This window comes from Lithobates pipiens, unplaced genomic scaffold (genome assembly GCF_037356315.1).
Source record: "Lithobates pipiens isolate NorthernLeopardFrog02 unplaced genomic scaffold, aLitPip1_a1.2 Scaffold_16, whole genome shotgun sequence".
In the NCBI taxonomy this organism is placed as follows: domain Eukaryota; kingdom Metazoa; phylum Chordata; class Amphibia; order Anura; family Ranidae; genus Lithobates; species Lithobates pipiens.
Window position 1 is genome coordinate 359,497,268 of NW_027507748.1, and position 22,379 is coordinate 359,519,646.

The 22,379-nt window shown below is 41.0% G+C and overlaps 1 protein-coding gene across 7 annotated transcripts in view; it reads right to left on the reverse strand.

Annotated features, from left to right (window-relative positions):
* The window catches only part of ADGRB2 (adhesion G protein-coupled receptor B2), a 706,559-nt gene extending 695,633 nt beyond the window's left edge, over positions 1–10,926 (reverse strand). For all 7 annotated transcript variants that reach the window (XM_077481962.1, XM_077481967.1, XM_077481965.1 and 4 more), the window contains exon 1: positions 9,445–10,926. The gene's annotated coding sequence lies outside the window, so the exon portion shown is untranslated. The remainder of the gene's footprint in view (positions 1–9,444) is intronic.
* Positions 10,927–22,379: the final 11,453 nt, after the last annotated feature.

A 22,379-nucleotide genomic window follows, 5' to 3' on the forward strand; every position in this document is an offset into this window, starting at 1 on the left:
TCAGCACAGAGATTTTTACATTTTGGACACATATGTGCAGTCTCTCTGCACTAAAGTCCACCTGCCGAGAGGTTGCATATACTATATGAATATGGCCGATGAGAAGTGGTTAAAAGATGTCATACTGCTGCAGTGAAAGCATTGTTCTATTTTATTACCACCATTATCAAATATTGATCAGTGGCAGTTCTAGGTAATATTGGAGAACTCATTTGAATTTGTGAATAATCTCTCGTTAGTTTCTCGTTAGTTTTTTTTTTAAGCTGCACTCCAACATTGGTTCAACCAAAACTCTGAACTGAATCTCTGTCTCATACTTTACCTGTAATGGAAAAGGGAAAAGTCCTGGAAGTCGCACATCACTGCAAAACCTTGTAAGAAGGTGTATGACAGCCTCAGCCCAGTCTCCAACCAGGCCAGTGGTGCTACTAATGCCGTGTACACATGACCGTACTTTCCGGCAGCAAAGGTCCGACAATTTTCCCAACAGAGTTCCAACCCACCATGATGACGTACGATGGGACTAGAAAAGGAAGTTCAATAGCCAGTAGCCAATAACTGCCCTTGCGTCGTATTTGCTCCATCGGACCAGCATGCAGACGAATGGCTTTCCCTATAGAAATTGATTCCATCTGAAATATTTAAAGCATGTTCTATTTCTAGGTCCGTCTGAATTTTTTTAAGAAAAAAGATCGGAATATCCTACTCACGATCGGAATATCCGATGGCATGATTCCGTCTGACCTTTTCTTCCAGAAAGTCATGTGTACGCAGCATTAGTCATTGACTCCTTCTCACACACTAACAAGCTACATAATGTAGCCCTTTTTATAGAACTGTTACCAACTCATTGTTGTGTTCCTTAAGCCATTTTTGATTTCATCAGGACAGGCCACCTTCTTCCATTGCTCTGTGGTCAAGTTTTGATACACATGTGCACATTGTAGGCAATTTGGACACCTTTCTATTGGAACCAGCCTATTTTTTTCAGCAGTTTGAGCTACAGTAACTCTCTTATTGGATCAGACTACATGGAACAGCCTTTCCTCCCCATGTGCGTCAATTAGCCTTGGCTGCCCACGACCCTGTCGCTGGTTCACCGGTTTTCCTTCCTTGGACCAATTTTGACAGATCCTGACCACTGCAGACTGGCAACATCCCACAAGAGCTGCAATTTTGGTGATGATCTGACACAGTCATCTAGCCATTACAATTTGACCCTTGTCAAAGTTGCTCAAATCCCTATGCTTGCCCAATTCCTTCTGCTTTCAATGGATTAACTTCATGGAAAATATGTTCAGTTGCTGCATGACATCTCCCACCCACTTTCAGATCCCATTTTGATGAGATAATCCATTTTATTATTCCACCTGTCAGTGGTCAAAATGGTATAGGTGATCGGTTTATATAGCACATGCTTTACAAAATGGAGAGACAGTACAGCTACAATGCAATGTAGTACAAGAGGAATGAGAGGGCACTGCTTGTTAGAGCTTACAATCCAAAATAAAGGGTCAAATGATAAAAAAAAAAAATGTGAGGGATGAGCCGAGAAAGTAAAATTATAGTTCAATAAATAGAGGTGGGATAGGCCTTTCGGAAGATATGGGTTTTCGGAGGTCGTCTAAAGATGGTTAGAGTAGGAAATAGTTAGACAGGATGGGGAAAGGAGTGATAAGGGATGGTCCTATCAATCATTCACCTGTCTTCCATTCATAGATCCTGTTTCCCTCATAGTACCAGCTTTTATGAATGGGGGAGGTAGGTGGAAAAGTCAAGCATAGTCAGGCACTCTTGACAAGAGCTTTTGACAGCCCCTTAGTTCTATTATCCCCCGCTGCACTGGAAGATTACAGCAGCAGGAGTGGGGTAGGGGGCATGGACATTGAGTGACTGTAAGTTATGTACCTTGTGCTAACTTTGACGCACCTAGACTTTAAACTTAACTACTTCATCCCTTCAGTTACTTTTTTTTAGTAGTGGTCTATTTATGTAGACTGTACAGGTACGCAAGGGCCTTCTGGACTTAGGGGACTTTAAATACTAGATGTACAGTAGGCCTGAAGGGCTTTGGGATCCCTCCCATTGTCATATAGACCTGGAAACTGAAAAAGTGTTTGATCTGTGAGTAACATCTTCTCTAGCATCTTCACATTGGAATATTTGCACTTTTATGTGACTACAGGATCGCAACACGTTGGATTTTATATGAATTTTCACTATTTTATGTATTTATGTTGTGGACTATTAGTAGAAATGAGTGTTGCTGTTTAAACTAGTCACATAGACATACCCAGACCTGTATTGTTTACTGGATATCCCCCCATTGCAAATTTTATATACTGCTTTTATCAATAGATATATCCTCCTTGTGTACAGCGCACCACTACCCTTCTTACTCATCTTCTCTAGCTGCTTGGCTGGCACGAAGACATGCAGAATAATGCCTTTCCTCCTAAAAGGTGTGTTCGCTGTCTGACCCCAGTTACATATTATGGACCATTACAGAGTTTAGGATAATGCAAGTCTTTCTATCTATCTATCTATCTATCTATCTATCTATCTATCTATCTATCTATCTATCTATCTATCTATCTAGCTATCTATCCTATCCTATCCTATCCTACTGGATATCCTACCCAACTAGCTCAAGAACATCTCCAAAAATGACTATTTCTGACTTCTCAAAGGACCAATGCGCTTGGGAAAAAAGGGAAGCACCATACCACTAGATGGGCTCCTTGTTTTATAACCATCTCACTTTTCCACAAACACCCCCAATCCCCTAACCTACCAAGCTGCCATTACAATGAATGAGGGAAGGAAATTTCTTCTCTGCTAAACCTTCTGGGACAAACTCCCAGGAGCCCCCACAGCTCCTACCCTTGCAGCTTCTCCCTGCTACATTACCATCAACCTCCAATTAGGTAGGGCCTCCTGCATCTACATGGACCTCCTAATTCTAACTATTTCCTGGGACTGTTTCTCCCTACTGTAGCCTTATTCTTTCAGGTCGGTCTGTTTATTGGTATGTCCCTTTCCCTTTTCTTTTCTAGCAAAATGTTGTTTTTCTAATGCTGCTTGCTGTGCAGTGCAGTGTACATATCTATCAGATACTGAATAGTGGTGACTAGTGTGGGGATTGGGCATCCCTATTGTGCATGCTCACTAACACCCCATCAATGAAAGAGACAAGAGCTTGTGTGTTTTCTCACAATATCCCTGGCATTTGCATTACTCCTCAGTTTTCCTAGAAAAAAGTAGGCTTTGCCCAGTATCATTGCTTGTTAAGAGCTATTGCATGAGAAGTGTTTGTGTAGTGCCTCACCTCATAGCCAATCACCCTACTTTCCCACCGACATTGCCCTAATGCCAGCAGTGTCAGATTAGACAGAACTGTTTGAATTCATGCTTCTTTGTTTATGATCAAAGGATGGTTAGTTACTACATTTCTACTGATAAGAATTATGCTAGGTAAAGGCCGCCCTGGCAGAAAAGACTCTGCAATACTATTAGCACCTTTTTATTTATGACCCAAGGGCAATTTTTTGCTAGAGAATATGTTTCTATTTCTTATACAGAATAATCACTTCAGAGACAAGCAGTTGCAAATTTGTATCACTGTCAGTGTGATTAAAATCTAGAGGAAAAAAAAAAAATCAGCATCATGCTGTCCCAGAAGTTTTCCACGGGCATTCATCAACTCTATCTGAGATACAGTAGCTCTCCAAAGCTAGCTCAGCAGTCCTGAATGCCATAAATTTCAGTGTGCAGGGGGAGTTTGTTGAAATTAATACACGGTTATACTATAGGAGCACCAAATGCAAATGATGACAAAGGAACTGATCCAAGAAGTTTATGGGCACCTAGTTCATATTCTTAAAATGGTTTCAAAACACATATGATAATACATTTTTCATTTGATTGACATGATGGTTTTTAATCAACTATACTGCTAACTGCACAAAACAGCAAAGAAACTTAATCTCAGATAAAAGGACCTTGCAAACTATGATTGGATCATTTATTTATTGGTGACAGTATTGCACAGTAATGACACTCTTTTTCAGTGTGGCTTTGATATAAAACCCTTAACCTTTGGAATCAATTACTAAAAAAGAAAAACAGCCCAGGAGGTACCAAGCTCTGTTTGTCCTATATATTATAAGCAAGTTGTGTTGATATTATTCAGCTCTAGTCTCATAGTCTATAGTGCTTGCCCTACATAATCATATTAGTAAATAAGGAGAGAGAGGCCTGGCGAAGGTGAGGTCATGCTGTCAAGCTCTGATTAATTTTTTTTATAGTAGAGGCCCTTCTTTTTGCTGCATTGAGGCTATATGGATATTGTATATGCTGTTTAAAAAATTGATTTTATTTAAAGGAAACCTATACTTACAGTACGTATAGCAATATTTAAGTTGCTATTGCTCACCTCCTTCTGAAGATGCTATCTGCCTGGCTGTCTCTGGACTACGGTCACAGAAAAAATGTGCAGTTGGGTCAGAGTGAATATGAATTTGCATTAGAGTTAAGCTACTCAGAAAATAATGAAGCCACTGGATCAACATACTGTAAGTGACAGGTAAATAGAATTTTTATTATCAGCAAAGGCAGCCCACATATGTAACTGTACAGGATTCCCTTAAAACTACATGAAACCACTACACAGCATGTGCCAGATTTTATTGCACAGGTTACTATTGAGGGTAGAGTAACAATCCTGATTGCCCACTCCCTCATTGAGGTACTCTCATCAATCCATGCTCTCTCGCCACCTCCCCACCGAAGCAGTCGAGTAAGCACCTATGTCAGAGCTTACCTGTCTGGATGATATCACTGCCTTGCTCATGTGACAGTGTTCAGGTCTGGCTGCACAGGCTGGAGCACTGTCATGTAAAGGAGATCACAAACCTTAAAAGGTTTAAATACTACTGAAAGTGGTTGTAAACCCTTACATATAACCATTAATGTGATTGGCCTTAGGTGATACATAGAGATGAATCAAAACCTCCTACATAAGTTGTACTTGTTTATTTGCAGTCTCCCCTTTTCTACATCCATTCAAAGTGCATCATTTATACAGCCTGTCTGAGCTTTGAGAAAAAAGGGGGCAGAGCGGTGACATTACACTCTGTAGAGCTCAGTGAGGAGAGCTCTGAAAGCTGATTGTATTGAAGGGACACACCCCTTATCACACAGTGCATAGGAACAGAGATGAGGCTGTCATTCAGCTGGGGGTCCCTTCCCATCACCTTTTTTCTCTGGGTGTCAGGAAAATTTATCAAAAGTGCTTTATGCTGATAGCAGGGGAACGAAGCAGCAGACAGAAATTACACTTAATGCTCCTAATTGAGATAAGTACACACTATAGGCGGTTATCTTTGTTCATATTTTATGTCTAAGGATTTCAGCTAATGGAGGCACATAAGGCTGCATTCTTATAGTCCATAGTGCATAGGAGCCCCTGAATTTTCCAATCAACTTCCTGAAAACTAGAGCATAGACATTGCTTTACTTTGGTTCTCACCAAGAATTAATGTCCAGGGTCTGAATAAATTACCTAATGAGAGACACAAGTATTTCCACAAGGAACGTGTGTATGGGGAAGCGTTGTGCCTAAACTCCAGTTTTTATAAGGTTGGCAAACATGGGGGCTCCCAAGGCACATCATATTGTTAGAAGCCAGTTGTAATGATTAACATCTGGTGATGCCTGCTATTATACTATGACAAGTTCACTTTGAGTCTGCTATTAAATAGGCTCTCCCCACAAAAATTATAAAGCATAGCAAGAACACCAATTCTACCTCCAGGTCTTCTGACATAGTAATTACTAAAAAAGAAGGAGCATAAATATACTACAGCTACACTGATTTAGGAAGACAGTAGTTGTAAAGTGTTGACAGACTTTACTTCACAAACCACCCAATAGGGAAAAAGTCCAGGCCTTGTGCAATAACACTGACACCAAAGTATAATATTGTCATGAAAAGTTACAGAAGAAGAAAGTGACTACTCCGGCACCTGAATGAAGGATGCAACTGAAACTAGGGTATTGGGACTGTATTGCCACCTAAACAGCTCAGCCCAGTTAGTAAGCACACTTTCTACTATTAAGCACCTAGATGGTCTAGGCTTCTTTCTAGAAACAGACCACCAAGGCCTGCCCAAAAAGATGGCATTTTCACTTGTCATATGGTGCCCATATCTTTACACACTTGACAACCTAAATATTTCTTTAGCTTTGCATTGTGACCTTTGGTTCATACCCACATGTGCAGGTAAACCTCCCCAGATTGTGACCCCTGGCGTGGCCACCATTTTTTACAGCTGTTGACTACTAATAGTTAATTATATTTAATAACCAATGCATTTTTTTTGGGCAACTCCTCATCCTATATTATAGAGAGTACTGAACCATCTTCAGTCTTGTGGAGGAAATCTGGAGAATGGACTGTAAAGTATTTAACAATTCAGTAAAATAAAGCCAGAAAGATTTTTTATTTTATAGCTGTTTTTCTCAAGATCAAAATATGGACACAACAGATGTATTGCAATACATTGCAATATAAAAAGATGTACATTCTCCAGACTATTTATATGGGCATGGTACGCCTGAGTAACTTCCAATACAAAGTGAAGATGAATTATCTCTTATATAACACATATATCTTTCAAGCAATAGCTGTTCCAGCTTTGCAATATTATAATATATCAAAATGCTCCTCATTGTAACTGCTGTTACCTGTAAAGGTTCTTCACTGTTGAAAGGTATGCCATCTCAGGATTTCCTGTGATGAGTAAGTGGCCTAGGCAGCGTATAAGCGTTTCATATACCCCAGGACTATTACAGCCTCTTTCTCACAGCTCTATGATATGTTAGAGGAGCACAAGGGTTACTGAAAATAGCAAGGCTCCAGAGCATCCATTCCAACTGTCGGTGGCAGGTCACCAATAGACTAAAATAAAAGAACTGGTGTCTAAACACCAGGTAAATAGGAATACACGTACAGGTAAAACTAAATGCACCAGAAAAGAATTTGGATTTTAGAATGATGAGCTATATTTTAATTGAACTATTTGCTAGCTTGTCAAATCTGTAATACATTGTTGTAGAAAATACATCATCACCTAAATTTACAGTGTGTTTCATGTTCAAATATGTTATGTGACAAAGGGTTTTTATAGGTCATTCCATAGCACATGAGAAGATGAGACTTTTCGAATTGAACTTCAAAACATTCTTGATATTCCTAGTCTCCAGGGTAATTCATTCTATGGAACAATTGAGTCACAGCATTCGTAAATTAGGAGCCAGCACTGAAAGCAAGGTTCACCAAACAATAGTCTGCCTACAATGTACTCAATCTGATCAAGCCTTATCCTCCCTCTATGAACTAGTAAACCATTCTGTCTTTGTTAACTCATAACTAATGATCGAGCTGGTAATTTTCAACATTTCTAATAAACCAGCGCATGTGTCTCAGCCATAGAGTATTAGATGAATTGCTACATCTCAAAAAAAGTGTTTTACAATTACCCCACTGTGACCTTTTTCCAATCCGAGTTTTCTTTTTTAAAGGAAAAGTTTTCTTTGTCGGTGGCATTCATCTAAAAGTTTCTTTTGCAGTGTATCTCTCTCCCTGCCATGGATTTTTTCTTATGTGGTTGAATGACTTTAGATGGATTAAAAGCATTCATTAATTAACTAAGCCAGGGGGACCCTGACTCACAAAATACAGGAAACTAAATGGAAAAATGTCCTCACCATTTGTTCAAACCATGCTACAGTATTCAAATCTGTGTTTAGGAAAAATAACAGCAAACACTATCGCCAGAGTTATCACGCTACGTAGGATAGTTCTTTATAGCAAGACAGACATCTGACTAAAGGAAATGAAAATCCGGTCAATACATGTGTCAGACAATTTTCCTAGAAGAGGAGATAGAAAGATAGATAGATAGATAGATAGATAGATAGATAGATAGATAGATAGATAGATAGATAGATAGATAGATAGATAGATCAACCTGATATAGATGGGTAAATAGAGAGAGCAATATGTCATAGATAGATAGATACATACATAGATAAATAGATAGATAGATAGATAGATAGATAGATAGATAGATAGATAGATAGATAGATAGATAGATAGAAAGATAGATAGATATTATACATACATGATCAACTGAAAGATAGACAGATGGATAGATCAATATGGTATATAACCAATCAGTAGATAGATAGATAGATAGATAGATAGATAGATAGATAGATAGATAGATAGATAGATAGATAGATAATCAGTTTAGAGGATGGATGAATGGATGTATGGGTGGGAAAATGGATGGATAAATGGATGGATGGACAGATAGATGAATGGATGGGTAATGGATGGATGGATGGATGGATAGAAGGATGGATAAATGGAAAGATAAAATATTCACAGGTTATAAGCAACTATTTTATTTCCAATTAAAAGATACAGGTCTTTTCACCAGGAAAGCACAGACAGTGAATTGTCATATTGCACATTAGCTTTTCTTGCTTAGTGATAAACATAGAAACCAGGGACGATTCTGCATTCCTTGCACATGGCATAAACATGCTGTAGAAGAAGCAAGACTACAAGATAAGAAGGTAAAGCAGAGAAATAAATGATTTCCCTTGGTTGGAAATCTACAAGTTTTCTGATGTGTAGCTGATAAGAAAGTCATTTCGGTGGCATTTGTGCTTAGTCAAGACAACTGCAAAAATGTTAAAATGCACTACCGGGAAGGAACTCAAAAGCACTACTGCACCCAGAATACACATGGCCTGATCAAGAACAGATGAGAACAGCCATGGCTGAACCTCAATGGCCACCGATACATCAAATCACCATGCTAAGAAAAAAAAAGATCAAATCAAGGCATACACAAATCATAGCAGTAGCATGATAATCACAATTTGTATGGGCCCACCTAAATTAATTCAGTAAGAGTATCAAATGGAAGGGATGGAACATCCAGGCATTGGTTACATTCATTATATTTAATATATACAATGTATGTGTTCATCATATGACCCTTTCTTTTGGCTTCTTCACAGTCAAAAAAGTTCAGTATGGCAGCTAAATGTCTATATTTTTAAATTCCTGTATGGCCTCATCTTTTTGAACACCAAGCTTACCAGCCTTATCATTCCTCCATGTGTTGTAGTTAGCAAGGATTATACAGAGAGACTCATTATACAGAATGTGTAGAGCAAATGTGAGAAGGTATTCATCTCACACAGGGAATCAAGTGATGATAGAGATATACTGCAATCTATGGTGGTTAAGCATGCCAGGCTGTGGGTGACCCTAGCTCATGACCATACATAGCCTTGGTGTCAGGAGAAGCCAGTGCCCCAATTCTCAACACACACAACATTGACCCTAGGGCTCTGGTCTCTTACCTGGTCGCTGTTAGCAGTACTTTATAAGGTGGGAGGCTGTATCCTGCCGCCTGGGATATTCCATGATCCGGGATATAATTTTCTTTCCAGATAAAGCTTCACATGTCCCCAGATAAGTTTATTCCTGCAGAATGCATCTGCCACTATCTGCACTCTCTACACAGGACTTGGGTGTATGGGGAGACAACGAGAGCATCTATGGTCTTCCTATGTATTAGGGAGCTATTGATTATGTCCCTGACGTTGTCTAAGCCTGTGGTGCCGAAGCAGTGCTTGGTTTTAATAAGGTTCATGTAATATTCCTAATGTACAGATTGTGCACTAAAAGCTGCATCTATCTACCTACCTGCCTCCCTTTCTATCTATTGCATCTTATTTTGCCTTTTGTGCCTGTTATTGCAAACGAAACAATTTTTTTTTCAGCACACTTTCTTTAGCTTTTGGTCTATTATTATGACACAGAGCCATATGTGGCTATTTAAATGTTTGCATTATGTTCCATTTGTTTGTTAAGTGTGCAAACATCTTCCATATTCAGTATGTGTCGGTGTGTGCTGGTAATACTGATGTCTGCTTTGCCTCTACGTATCCAGTCTCGGTGTTAATTAGTATTTTGATCAGATCTGAATAACTGAATTCACCTAGTTTGTGTAATTAGTCCGTGCTTGGCTGGGTGCCTAGATATGTACATGGGTTTGCTAAGAATGTGTACTTTGTGTTGGCACATTAAATCCAGGCTGATCAGTTTGGCTGGAGCGTGAGAATTGACCATCTAAATGCTGTAATCTGAGTCATGTTCTCCAAACTGTGCAAGTGTATATCAGAATGTGATGTGCCAAAGTGACAGGGTAAGTGTGACAAGTAGTGTGCGGCTAGTAACACTGCATGTGTGGCTAGTGGTGCTGCGTTTTGCACTGTTTTTTTTTTTCTTTCTTTCTTTTGCAGGTGACACCGTATCTTCTGTAAAATGGGTGAGCGATTCTGCTGTATGCGTCTGGAGAAGTCTCGTACTAGCTAATATGTGCCACACGATGTAGTGTATACAGTATATCTCCACCCGGTAAAAGTCAGTGTCACATCATGATCTCAGTGGTCCTGATGACGGAGCTTGGATGCAGCCCGGGGCCAGAATTATGGCGAAATCTGCGATGCCTAAACCCTGCGTTGGCTTCTTAGTGTCAGGATCCCAATGCCCACTGCTGTCTTCCAGCGTTGATGCTGTCCGTGTCTATTTACCCAATGCCAGTCTTCAGTTTCCCGGTGTCAAGACGTGATTTTTAGTGTCAGTTTCCGATGTAGGTTTCCAGCGATCAGTTGATGGATATCAATGAGGCCCTGTGCGATATGTCCAGCAGTGGCAGATGTGCCCTTGTCTGTACGTGTGCCCCCGCTCTCTTCCTCGGTATCCCTCCCTGTGTGTTTGTACCAGGCTCAGTCTATCTTCTCCTCCATCTCTTCGCTCTGCACACTCTGCTCTGTATCCCTCCTCCTTCTTTCCCCTGTCTCTCCCTCTCTATCCCTCCTCCCCCCTCTCTCCCTACCTCCTCCTTAACTCAGTATTTCTCTCTCCATTCCTCACTCACTAACATCTCCTTCTCTTTTTTTTCTCATTATTCTGCTTTTCAGTACTGTTTTTCCCTTACACTCCACTCTTCCATTCCCTTTCCTTTATATCCTTGTTTAATTTCACTGTTCTACATCTTACAGTTTCAGCACCATCACCTGCTTCTTAGCATTAACCACACCATAAACTTTGTGCCTGTCGGCTTCTGCTAGGGGCTTGCACATCCATATCGGAGGGTAACTAGTTGTGGCAATCGGTCTAGCTACTCTTAATGGGGTATGAATGGACATAAGCTGTAACATTACATGAACTGCTTTGTAATGGCACGAGTGAGTGAGTTCCTAAAGCTTTGCACATGAAATTTAGATCTCTTCCGATTCTATGGTGACCATACACGCTTTGCTAAATGATCGATTTCTGTTCCGATCAATCTCTCTTGATAGGAGTATTCACTCTATAGTCGAAAACCCATTCAATCCACACAAGGAGAAGTGGATTTCAATTAGTACTTGGAAGATGCAATCATAAGTTATGGATAAAATCTCTGTTTTCACCATGCCATCTCATAATCTGATCGACTGATATACAATCAAATTCATGAACAGAACATCTTAGTGCTTCTCATTAGTGCAACAGGATTGATCATTTTCCACCCTGGCCAACAGATTAAATCTAATCTAAATCAAGTATAAAACAATCAAAAAGGAAGTTTTAATTATTATTATAGAGAATTTATATAGCGCTGACAGTTTGCTCAGCGCTCTACAATATAAAGGGAGACAGTACAATTACAATACAGTTTAAGGCTGGGTTCACACCATTGCGAATTGGATGTGGGTTTCTCTGCATCCAATTCACATGACAGGAGATTGTGACCGGCTCTCTCTGGAGCCGGTTCACATATCTCCAGTGTGGCTGTGTAGTAGACATGTGCGGTTAGTTTCGTAGGAATCGAAAATTCTTACTAATTTCTGAAAATTCGTACATTCGGAAGCATCCGAAATAGGAATTTCTATGCTTCCGAATTGTATACGATATATGACTGGTATTTTGTTGACCAATCAGAGGTTTTCTTCTGCTGCTGAGTGAGGGTTGGGAAAATTACCTTTTTTTAATATGGGAGTGGGAGACTGGTACTGGTAGTCGATGGGAGATTCAGAATCGGACAAAATAAGAATGTTTGTTAATATCGTTTTATTATTGTCATAATAATTACGATTATTTGTTATGATGAAGTTAAAAACCCAGGAAGTCAGGACAGTACAGGGTGGTGGGAGCCCCTCATATAATGAGCACAGCACAGGGATGGTGGGAGCCCCTCATAATGAGCACAGTAGGGGTACAGCCCCAGGAGGAAGTCAGCACAGCACATAGATGGTGGGAGTCCCTCATAATGAGCACAGCAAGGGTACAGCCCCAGGAGGAAGTCAGCACAGCACATAGATGGTGGGAGCCCCTCATAATGAGCACAGCAAGGGTACAGCCCCAGGAGGAAGTCAGCACAGCACAAGGATGGTGCAAGCCCCTCATAATGAGCACAGCACAGCAGTGGCATAGCGGGGGGGGGGGTGCGGAGGGGACCATGGCCCGGGCGCAACATTTAGGGGGGCGTTGGACATAGTCTGGGGGGAGGGAGCAGCCAGAGAGAGAGAGTAGAATAGAAGAGCAGTTAAGGTCATGCAGTGTAGTGGTCAGTATAGGAATACTGTAAGTAGGATAGTGTAGTGGACAGTATAGTGGTCAGTGTAGTGTAGTGGACAGTGTAGTGTAGTGGTCAGTATAGTGGACAGTATAGTGTAGTGGACAGTATAGTATAGTGGACAGCATAGTGTAGTGGAAAGTATAGTGGTCAGTGTAATGTAGTGGACAGTATAGTGTAGTGGTCAGTATAGTGGACAGTATAGTGTAGTGGACAGTATAATGGACAGTATAGTGTAGTGGACAGTATAGTATAGTGGACAGTATAGTGTAGTGGAAAGTATAGTGATCAGTGTCATGTAGTGGACAGTATAGTGGTTAGTGTTGTGTAATGGACAGTATAGTGGTCAGTGTCGTGTAATGGACAGTATAGTGGTCAGTGTTGTGTAGTAGGCAGCATAGTGGTCAGTATAGTGGACAGTATAGTGCAGTGGACAGTACAGTGGTCTGTGTAGTGTAGTGGTCGGTATAGGAATAAGGTTGGTTAGTACTATTGTAGGAAGGGAAGGGACAGGACTGGGGGAGTGCTAAAAGTCCGCAAGTTAGGGGGCTCAATTTACTTGCCTTGCCCCGGGCGCTGACAACCCACGCTACGCCACTGCAGCACAGGGATGGTGGAAGCCCCACATAATGTGCACAGCAGGGGTACAGTACCAGGAGGAAGTCAGCACAGAGCATGGATGGTGGGAGCCCCTCATAATGAGCACAGCAGGGGTACAGCACCAGGAGGAAGTCAGCACAGCGCAGGGATGGTGGGAGCCCCTCATAATGAGCACAGCAGGGGTACAAACCCAGGAGGAAGTCAGCAGAGCACAGGGATGGTGGGAGTCCCTCATAATGAGCATAATGAGTCAAAGACTGCCATATTGAGAAAGGTATTTTTTGCTTTTTGTAATTGTTATGAAAAGTTAACTAACCTAACAAAAATTTGTATTTCGTACGAATTCAAATTGAATTTCGGACACAAATTACAAAATACGAATTAACGGCTAATACGAAGCGGGACGGAAAAAAATGAAACAAAACAAAACAAATTTATTGACGGCGCACATGTCTACTGCAGAGCGGCTTGTGCAGGAGTTCTGTGTATCTATGGCTCCATTTCAGGGCTAAATTCAGGCAAAAATTCGTCCCTCATTTGTCCCTGAAATGGAGAACAGGGACTCACCGGACCCCCTGCTGAGATCTGTGGCCGTTTGCAGTGTGAACCCAGCCTAATACAGAAGGAATAGATGAGCCCTGCTCATGAAGCTTGCAATCTAAAGGGAGGAAGAGTGGGGTTACAATAATATAATAAATAAATAAATAAATATATATATAAAAAACTAAGCATGCATGGCCACTAATACATACCAAAAAACTAAAAAAAAAATACTCAGAGCAAATTAATGCCATATATAGCATTGTAAGGCATGCAAGAACACTAGTTATTTTGCCTGTTGTCATATTATTGTCTTCACATGCAACAGATTTGATTTCCACAACAACAAATTGCACTTCTGTATACTGCATCACACACTGTCATCTTTCTATGACTTAAATGGTAACACAATCGTTCTGACTTGCGTTCATGATCTGCCGCTCCTACAGGAGGTTTCTGAGAAAGAGCCACAGATTCTCCAGTGACAGGTGACAGAGTCACATTAGCAAGATGAATAATGTGTCACATTTGTTTCGGAAACTGTTACGCTGACATGACATTTTGCTGCATTAGGATAACAATATAATCTCAGCAAGAGGGGTCCCGGTAGGGTCATGCCTTATTATGTCTTTTAAATGTAAATAGGTGGTCCCCGAGCTATAGTAAAAGTCTCGGGAAGTACTTCACACAGGTATCTAAAGTCCTGATTTGATGGAGCGAAAAAGTTTGGTAGCTTTACAGATCCTGCAGAATGAAGAATGTATAACGAGCAAATGATTGAAAAAGAGCTTAGGTAAAACCCCAGAAATTTTCTGACGGACGTTGACAACAAAGCTCGAATAACTTGTTGAAAGAAAAAGAAAAGAAAAAGAAAGTTATTAAAATGCAGGCTTCACTGCAGGTTCAACTGTTCTAGTGGCTCACCACCACCCCACTGAATGCAGACACTTATCTGTTCATGGGAACCAAAGTCACTGACCTGAAATATCATTTTAGTTCTGGGATCATCAAAAGACTAACAGTTTGAAGCTGAAGCCTAATCCCCAACTTCCTTGTATGTGTTTCAGCTTGTGAGCAGGATGCAGCATGATGTGTCGGAGAGCAGAGATCACACAGAGGCTGAGGTAAATGAGGACAGTGTATTAAGAAAGTCCCATTAATGCACAATTAGGCCCAGTGGGAGGGCACAGCAGACAGCAGCAAATTACGAAACAGTAGCAGAAGAGAGTAATCTTGAGATGATGCCAACAGCTTCTGCAACAAGCAGCGGGTATGCGGCCTGGCTGGTCCACACCCAAATGAGAGGCTTCCTGAGTAGAAATAGCATGGTCCCTACACTTTCCCTACTCCTGTGGAACCTCTCTCTGCCATTACACTAACTACTCGCATAATGCGCATCAATTCAGGGGGGCCAGGGCATTAGATAAGCTCTGCCCTCACCCAAGATGGCCACGGAGGTCACAAGGGGTACAAGTGTCCAAATGAACAGGTGTTCCCTAGGTGATTGCAGGAAATCATAGAGGAACCAAGTTCCTCATTACTTTTTTTCCCCTTCTGTATTGTCACTTCAGTTGAGCGCCACCAACAATGCCATAAATCTATCCCCTAATTTGTAGAAGCTATACCTTTTGCACAAATCAATCAATATATGCTTATTGCAATTTTTTTTACCAAAGATATGTAGAAGAATACATATCGGCCTAAACTGAGGAAAAATTGGATATTTATTATAGCAAAAAGTAAAAGATGGGGGTTATTTACTAAAGGAAAATCCACTTTGCACTGCAAGTACACTTGGAAGTAAAGTCGCTGTAGACCCAAGGGGGACATGCAAGGAAAATAAAAAACAGTATTTTAGCTTGCACATGATTGGATGATAAAATCAGCAGAGCTTCCACTCATTTCAGATCTACCCCTTAGATTTAGAGCGACTGCACTTTCAAGTGCACTTGCAGTGCAAAGTGGAGTTGCCTTCTGTAAATAACCCCCATCGGGTTTTTTAAAAAAAATTGTCAGTCTTCTTTTGTTTATAGCACAAAAAATAAGAACCACAGAGTTGATTAAATAGCACCAAAAGAAAGCTCTATTTGTGGAAAAAAAGGACATATTTTGTTTGGGTACAGCTTTGCTCCACCGCGCAATTGTCAGTTAAAGCAACGCAGTGCTGTATAGCAAAAAATGCCCTGGTCATTGGTTAAAAAATATTGTTTTTAAAGGAGCAGTGATTTTAATGATGCTTAAAGCGAAACTTCCTATAAATATAGTGCCTGGAGGGTCCACTTGGTCTGTAAAGTGGCACATCTGTACCATGTATAGAACCTGCTGCAGCAAAACTGTAATTTATAAAGAAAAAAAATGACATTTAAATAAATTTTTCCTGCAAGCTTTCTTTATATGGACAAGCTGGAATTTAGATGCTAGGCATGTGGGCGGCAGGGAGTGTATTTATTTTTTCAATGCCTGCTATATTCCGTGAGACACAGTTTGCAGATAGCAACGGTGTGATTGGCTGCACATTTGCTAAAAAAGTCCACACAGCTGAGCTGTGGGAAGTGGGCAGCTCCACAGTTTGATGGAATAGGGTGGCTGCTCTATACTCTTCCATAATGGCTGCCTCTGTAGGACATCCTGCCTCTTTGGGGTTGTTTCTCCCCCTCACTTTCCTGCTCTGCTCTGTCCAGCACCAAAGTCACGTCAGTTACCTCAACATCATCATACTCTCCATCCTCATCATCACTGGAGCTAACTTGGCAATACGCTGGGGGAACATGTCTACCAATTTGTTGTTTATCAGTGTTCAAATAATTCAGCTGACTCCTCAATGCATGATGAATGGGCTATGACAGGAGTAGCTGTTGACAAGGAGGCAGAAAAAGCTGCTCTGGCAGCTGCGGTGGACTGCACACTAGTGTCAGCTTAAGTCATAGAGGATGAGGATGATTTAGTAAGCCAGTCCACCACCTCCTCTGCATGCTGTGGCTGGATAGCACAGGCAACATCACTAAACAGAGACAAATGTGCCCTGCCTGAGGACGGACCACGTCCACCTTTGCCTGTTGACACAGACGCTGCTGGCCTTCTCTTAGTGGCATTGGAACATCTGTCTCTCCTTGTTGGCCCCCAGACATGATGGGGGGTGCTTGTTACCCACATTTAATAGAAACTGGAAAATGTGTGATTGGATGCACTTTGTTGAATGAAAAGTGGTGTTTGGATGCACTTTAAATTGAAGACTGATGCTGACAGAAATGAAAAAACTATCAAGAAATTAGAAAACAAAGAAGGGGCAACACCACAGGGCAGTCAGAAAAATTGCAGCTGACAATTTTAAAAAAAGGGGGCAGGCAGGGGACAAAAAAAAATAAAGACAAAAAAAAAAGATAGCACTTTATACAGCACTAAGGCCACTTTAACACTGAAGAGGTGGCTGCGTTAGCGGTAAAGTGAAACTCACCATCATTTAGCAGTGCTTTACCGATGTTTTAGTGGTGCTTTCCGGCCACTGGCAGGGCAGTTTTAATTCCTGCTAGTGATCGAAAAAGGGTTAAAAGCGCCCGCAAAGCATCACTGCCGAAGCGCTTTGCAGGCGGTTCAGCAGCGCTGGCCATTGATGTCAATGGCAAGGGCATTTTGGGAGCGGTGTATTCACCGCTCCTAAACCGCCCCAAAAGTGCTGCTTGAAGGACTTTTTCTAAATTCCTGTAATTGCCCTGCTCTAGTGTGAAAGCACTTGGGCTTTCACACTGGAGTGACAGGAGTGGCGCTTTACAGGCACCTTGTAGGCGCTATTTTTAGTGCTTAGACGCCTGTAAAATGCCTCGGTGTGAAAATGGCCTAAATGTCATGTAATGCTGTGTTAAACAGTGTAATACACTAGCACAGTACACTCACACTACACTATACTGACACATTATACTGACACACTACACTATACTCACACTATACTGACATGCTATACTCACACTATGCTTATACTATATTGACTCACACACTATACTCACACTACACTAAGACTTTACACTCAGAGTCACAATAAGTGAACACACTAACTCGCTAGTAGCAAACTATCTATCTCCACTCCAACAACATACTGCAAAAGCTTCCTGTGGGAAGGAATGTTTTATAGTGTGGGGTGGGACTATGAGCATTGAAATGTGATTGGACAAAGTCATCATCACTTTGTCCAGTCAGGGCTCTGACAGTGTCCTGCTCTCTAATTGGCAAAGTCTTCATCCAGCTAGGGCCCTAGAATGCACTGTGCAGCAGGCAGTGCATTGTGGGGCACTCGGTGGGCAAACATCCCACCAAGCACCACACAAATTTAGGTGTTTGCGGAACGGGTGAACAGGCAATGTTCAGGCCGAACTTTTACTCAGCCTGAACTGTTTGCCTAACTCTAATGCAAAGAGACTAGGGGCTTGGTATCTTTGGATAACATAAATTCGGCATCTCCCAAAGACTCAATGGGGTTGATTTACTAAAATTTGAGTGCTAAACATGGTGCAGCTGTGCATGGTAGCCAAACATCTGCTAACCTTAGCTTGTTCTAAAAATGTTTGACAAAAAAAAACAAAAAACTGGAATTTAATTGGTTGGTTTTAGTAAATCAACCCCAATATTCTGTTACTGTCCATTTTACAGCTAGCAGTTCTAATTTTAACGAGCTGTGTGTATCAGGGTTTCTTGCTGAGGAACTTAGGCTTAGGCTAATGTAGGTAATCATTAATCCATTGCTTGGTAATTCCCCTCTTCAATGCATGGATAGGAGCCAAGATTTATGCAAAACCTTCAACAATCCTTTAGTCATTTTTTTTCCTTCTTATCCAGAGTCCCTAAGCTCTTTCACTGTGTTTAAAATGTTGCTACTGGTGTTGGGGCTTTGTCTTCTCACAGGTCATAAAATGCCCTAAGTACTCCATATAAGGCTGAAGGGGCTGACATTTTATAGACATTTGCATCAGTGATAAACCAGCTGCTTAACCCTTTCCATGGGTATACTAGTTGCAAATGACAATTTAGGCTTATTAGCATATTGAAATTATTGTTCCCTGGATCATGGTGCTCTTGAGGGTGCCACAAGCATTGGAAATGTATTGCTAGTTCACAGCTTCAGCTGACAAGTGTATACCAACTTTGCATGTTACAAGCTTCATTGCAGATATTATTGTTCTGGTCAGCTTGACAGAACCTGCTCCACCACTTGAATGAGGAACATGTTCAAAGTCACTGGCTTGACCAATATCCTTGTGCCATGAAAGTCTGCAGACTGAAGTAAATTGGTGTTTTGGGCTTTGCACCTAACACGCATTAGCTGTTTACAGCTGCAAGAGCCTGAGCTCTTGCATACATTATACAAATATATAAGGGGAATTTACTAAGATAAGAGATGCCAAAACCTTGAGCAGCTGTGTATGACATCCAATCAGCTTCTAACTTTCATTTGTAAAGCTTAAAGTGTCTGTAGACCCTTACATATAACCAGTGAAATGATTGACCTCAGATGATACACAGAGATGAAACAAATCCTCCTACATAAGTTGTACCTGACTATCTGCCATCCTCTTTCTTCTACAGTCTTCCAAAACACACATTTTCCACAGCATTTCTCAGCAGCAGAATGTAGAGGGTGGGGATCTGACATCACATACATTGCAGAGCTAGAGCACAGAGCTGAGTGTAATCTGATAGCTGATTGAAGGGAAATTACAACCCCCTTCCCTTTCACAGGCTCAGAGAAACAGAAATTAGCCCAGAGTTAAAAATGTAAAGAGCCGTTTGCCATAGAGGCAACTCATGATCTTAAACACCTTTTAATGATATGGCTGCCCAAAATTGCTCAAATGTGAAACTTCACTCAGACCACCACCCGACTGCATATATTTAATTGTTTGTAGCACAAGTACCTTAGTGGTTAGCGGTGTTGGTCATCTACTTTAAAAAAGTAATTAAGTTGCAAATTACTTCTCCCAAAAACTAATTGCGTTAGTAACTCAGTTACTACATTGGAAAAGTAATTAGTTACTCAGCAAAGTAACTGTGACTTTTTTTAAATATTCTAAGGGGCGGGTCTAGTATTACTGTAACCAATGGGCGCATTCACCCCTGCATGTCTATTTCCCCTCTGTACCCCCCTGCACGTCTGTTCCCCCCCAAACATATATCTGTTCCCCCTCTGTACCCCACTACATGTCTGCCCCCCCTACACACATATATCTGTTCCCCCTCTGTACCCCACTACACGTCTGTCATCCCTCCCACACACATATATCTGTTCCCCCTCTGTACATCTGTCCCCCCCACACACATATATCTGTTCCCCATCTGTACATTTGTCCCCCCACACACATATATCTGTTCCCCCTCTGTACCCCACTACACGTCTGTCCCCCTACACACATATATCTGTTCCCCTTTGTACATCTGCCCCCCCACACACATATATCTGTTCCCCCTCTGTACATCTGCTCCCCCCCCACACACACATATATCTGTTCACCCTCTGTACATCTGCCCCAAGCCCCCCCCACCACACATATATTTGTTCCCCTGACACCTGAATTACACTACTGCCATCTAGTGGCAGTAGATGTAATTGCGGTAACACCACCCCAGTAATGGGAACGGCGTTACTATGAGGGGAAGAGTAATCAGTTATATTACTCGTTACCCTCTAAAGTAACGGAGTTAAGTAAAGCTGTTTACTTTAACTCAGTTTCTTACATCACTGGTGGTTAGCACTTCTGCCTTGCAGTGCTACAGTCATTGGTTTGAATCCCAACCATGTCTCTAGCTGCAATAAGATTGCTTGTGTGGGTTTCCTTCTATGCTCAAAAGGCAAATTAACTGGCTGTCTAAATTTGTCCTTGTATGTATGTGAGGTAGGTACCTTAGATTGTAAGCGTCTAAAGGGCTTGGACTGAATGTACAATACAAGGTAAAGGACTGTATAAATTGTTGATGCTATCTAAATACCTTTAATAATTTACATCATTGACCATGAATGACATATATCAATATACTACTGATCTGCAGATAACATAAGGGTCAACTAGCCGGATGCTGTCACCCATCTCACTGGACTGGGTCATGGTGTATCCATCAACTGGGAGGTCCTCAAAGAATGATGTGATTTGTTCTATGGATTCATGACCCTAAGCACATAGCAAACAGCATGCAGCTTTGTCAGGATCCCACCCATACCAGTAAAGAGTAGAATGACAAGTTTCCATTGCCTTTTAATTGCACTGGATTCCCTTGGTCATGTCATCAACAGACTTTTTGTATTGGTACAATGTCTGATATCTTCATAACCTAGAAAACATGCAACACGATGAAGACCTTTAAATACGATAATCTGCAAGCTCACGGGAGAGATTAAATGAACATTAATAGGATGGAAAGCTTTCATTGATGTAGAATAAAACCTCTACTTGTACCATTCCAAACAAAGGGACATCTTTTCACATCACTTTTACATATTTTAATGCACAGGCTTTGTTATTTTAAAGTTTAGTATATTCTTAATAGCTAGTGAATGCATTGCTGAATGTATGAAGTCGTAGAAAATTAGAGGCATATTGCATATTTTACTTCTATTGAGTTTTAGATGCAAACATGCTGATTTGTAATGCTCAAGTTTCATTCTCTTCAACAAAGCCAAATGATAATAATACATAATACTATATGTGTTTTTACAGTCAACATAAAGCAAAGTTTCTGAGTTCTGACCATCTAACAGCCTGGGCTCTGTGCATTGCGCATTATATTTTGCCAAGTGGAAATATTTTAAATGTGACATCTATTTAGCCACCAGCTATTATTATTCGAGTAGTCTTGCACAATTGCTTCTGTCATTACTTACCTTAGTCAATCAATATACAGTATATTAATTAATATACTATATATATATTTTTTGTAAATAAACAAATAAGTGCTATGTGTCAGCTCCCATCCACTGTGCACAAAGGCCTGGTCTCAGATCTTAAAAACCATCCCTAATCAGTTTCTTGTCTCTCCGTGCTATATAATAGATTTCTATGAAGGAGCTGGACAACCTTTCACTACCATATTCTGCAGTCTATAAGAGATATTTCTAAGCATAGGTGATATTTTTTTCAAAGACATGTTCAGTGCATAGGATTCATTGCCAGGGATATAGAAATTGAATAAACTACTGTGTGAGTAATCCTGCTTGGGAAATGTTAACCACGTGAAATATCCTGTCTGACAGTGAAAACATGTTTTTTTCTGCCAAAGATGCAATGCCAGCATGGGGCATGCTGACAGGGTTATGAAGACCACAGGAAGCTTTCAATCATATGACTACATAGGTCAACCTGCTGGGGACCTGGTAATTGCATGAAGTACCCTGACAGAAACAGAATTGGCATGGGACACCTAAACAGGGACATGGTAACCACGTGCCAAAAAATTGGAATTTGCATGGGTCAACCTAGGAGGTACATAGTGACCACAAGGCACACTGACACCATATAAAAAAAGTAACATTTTACATGTTCTAACATCTTCTGT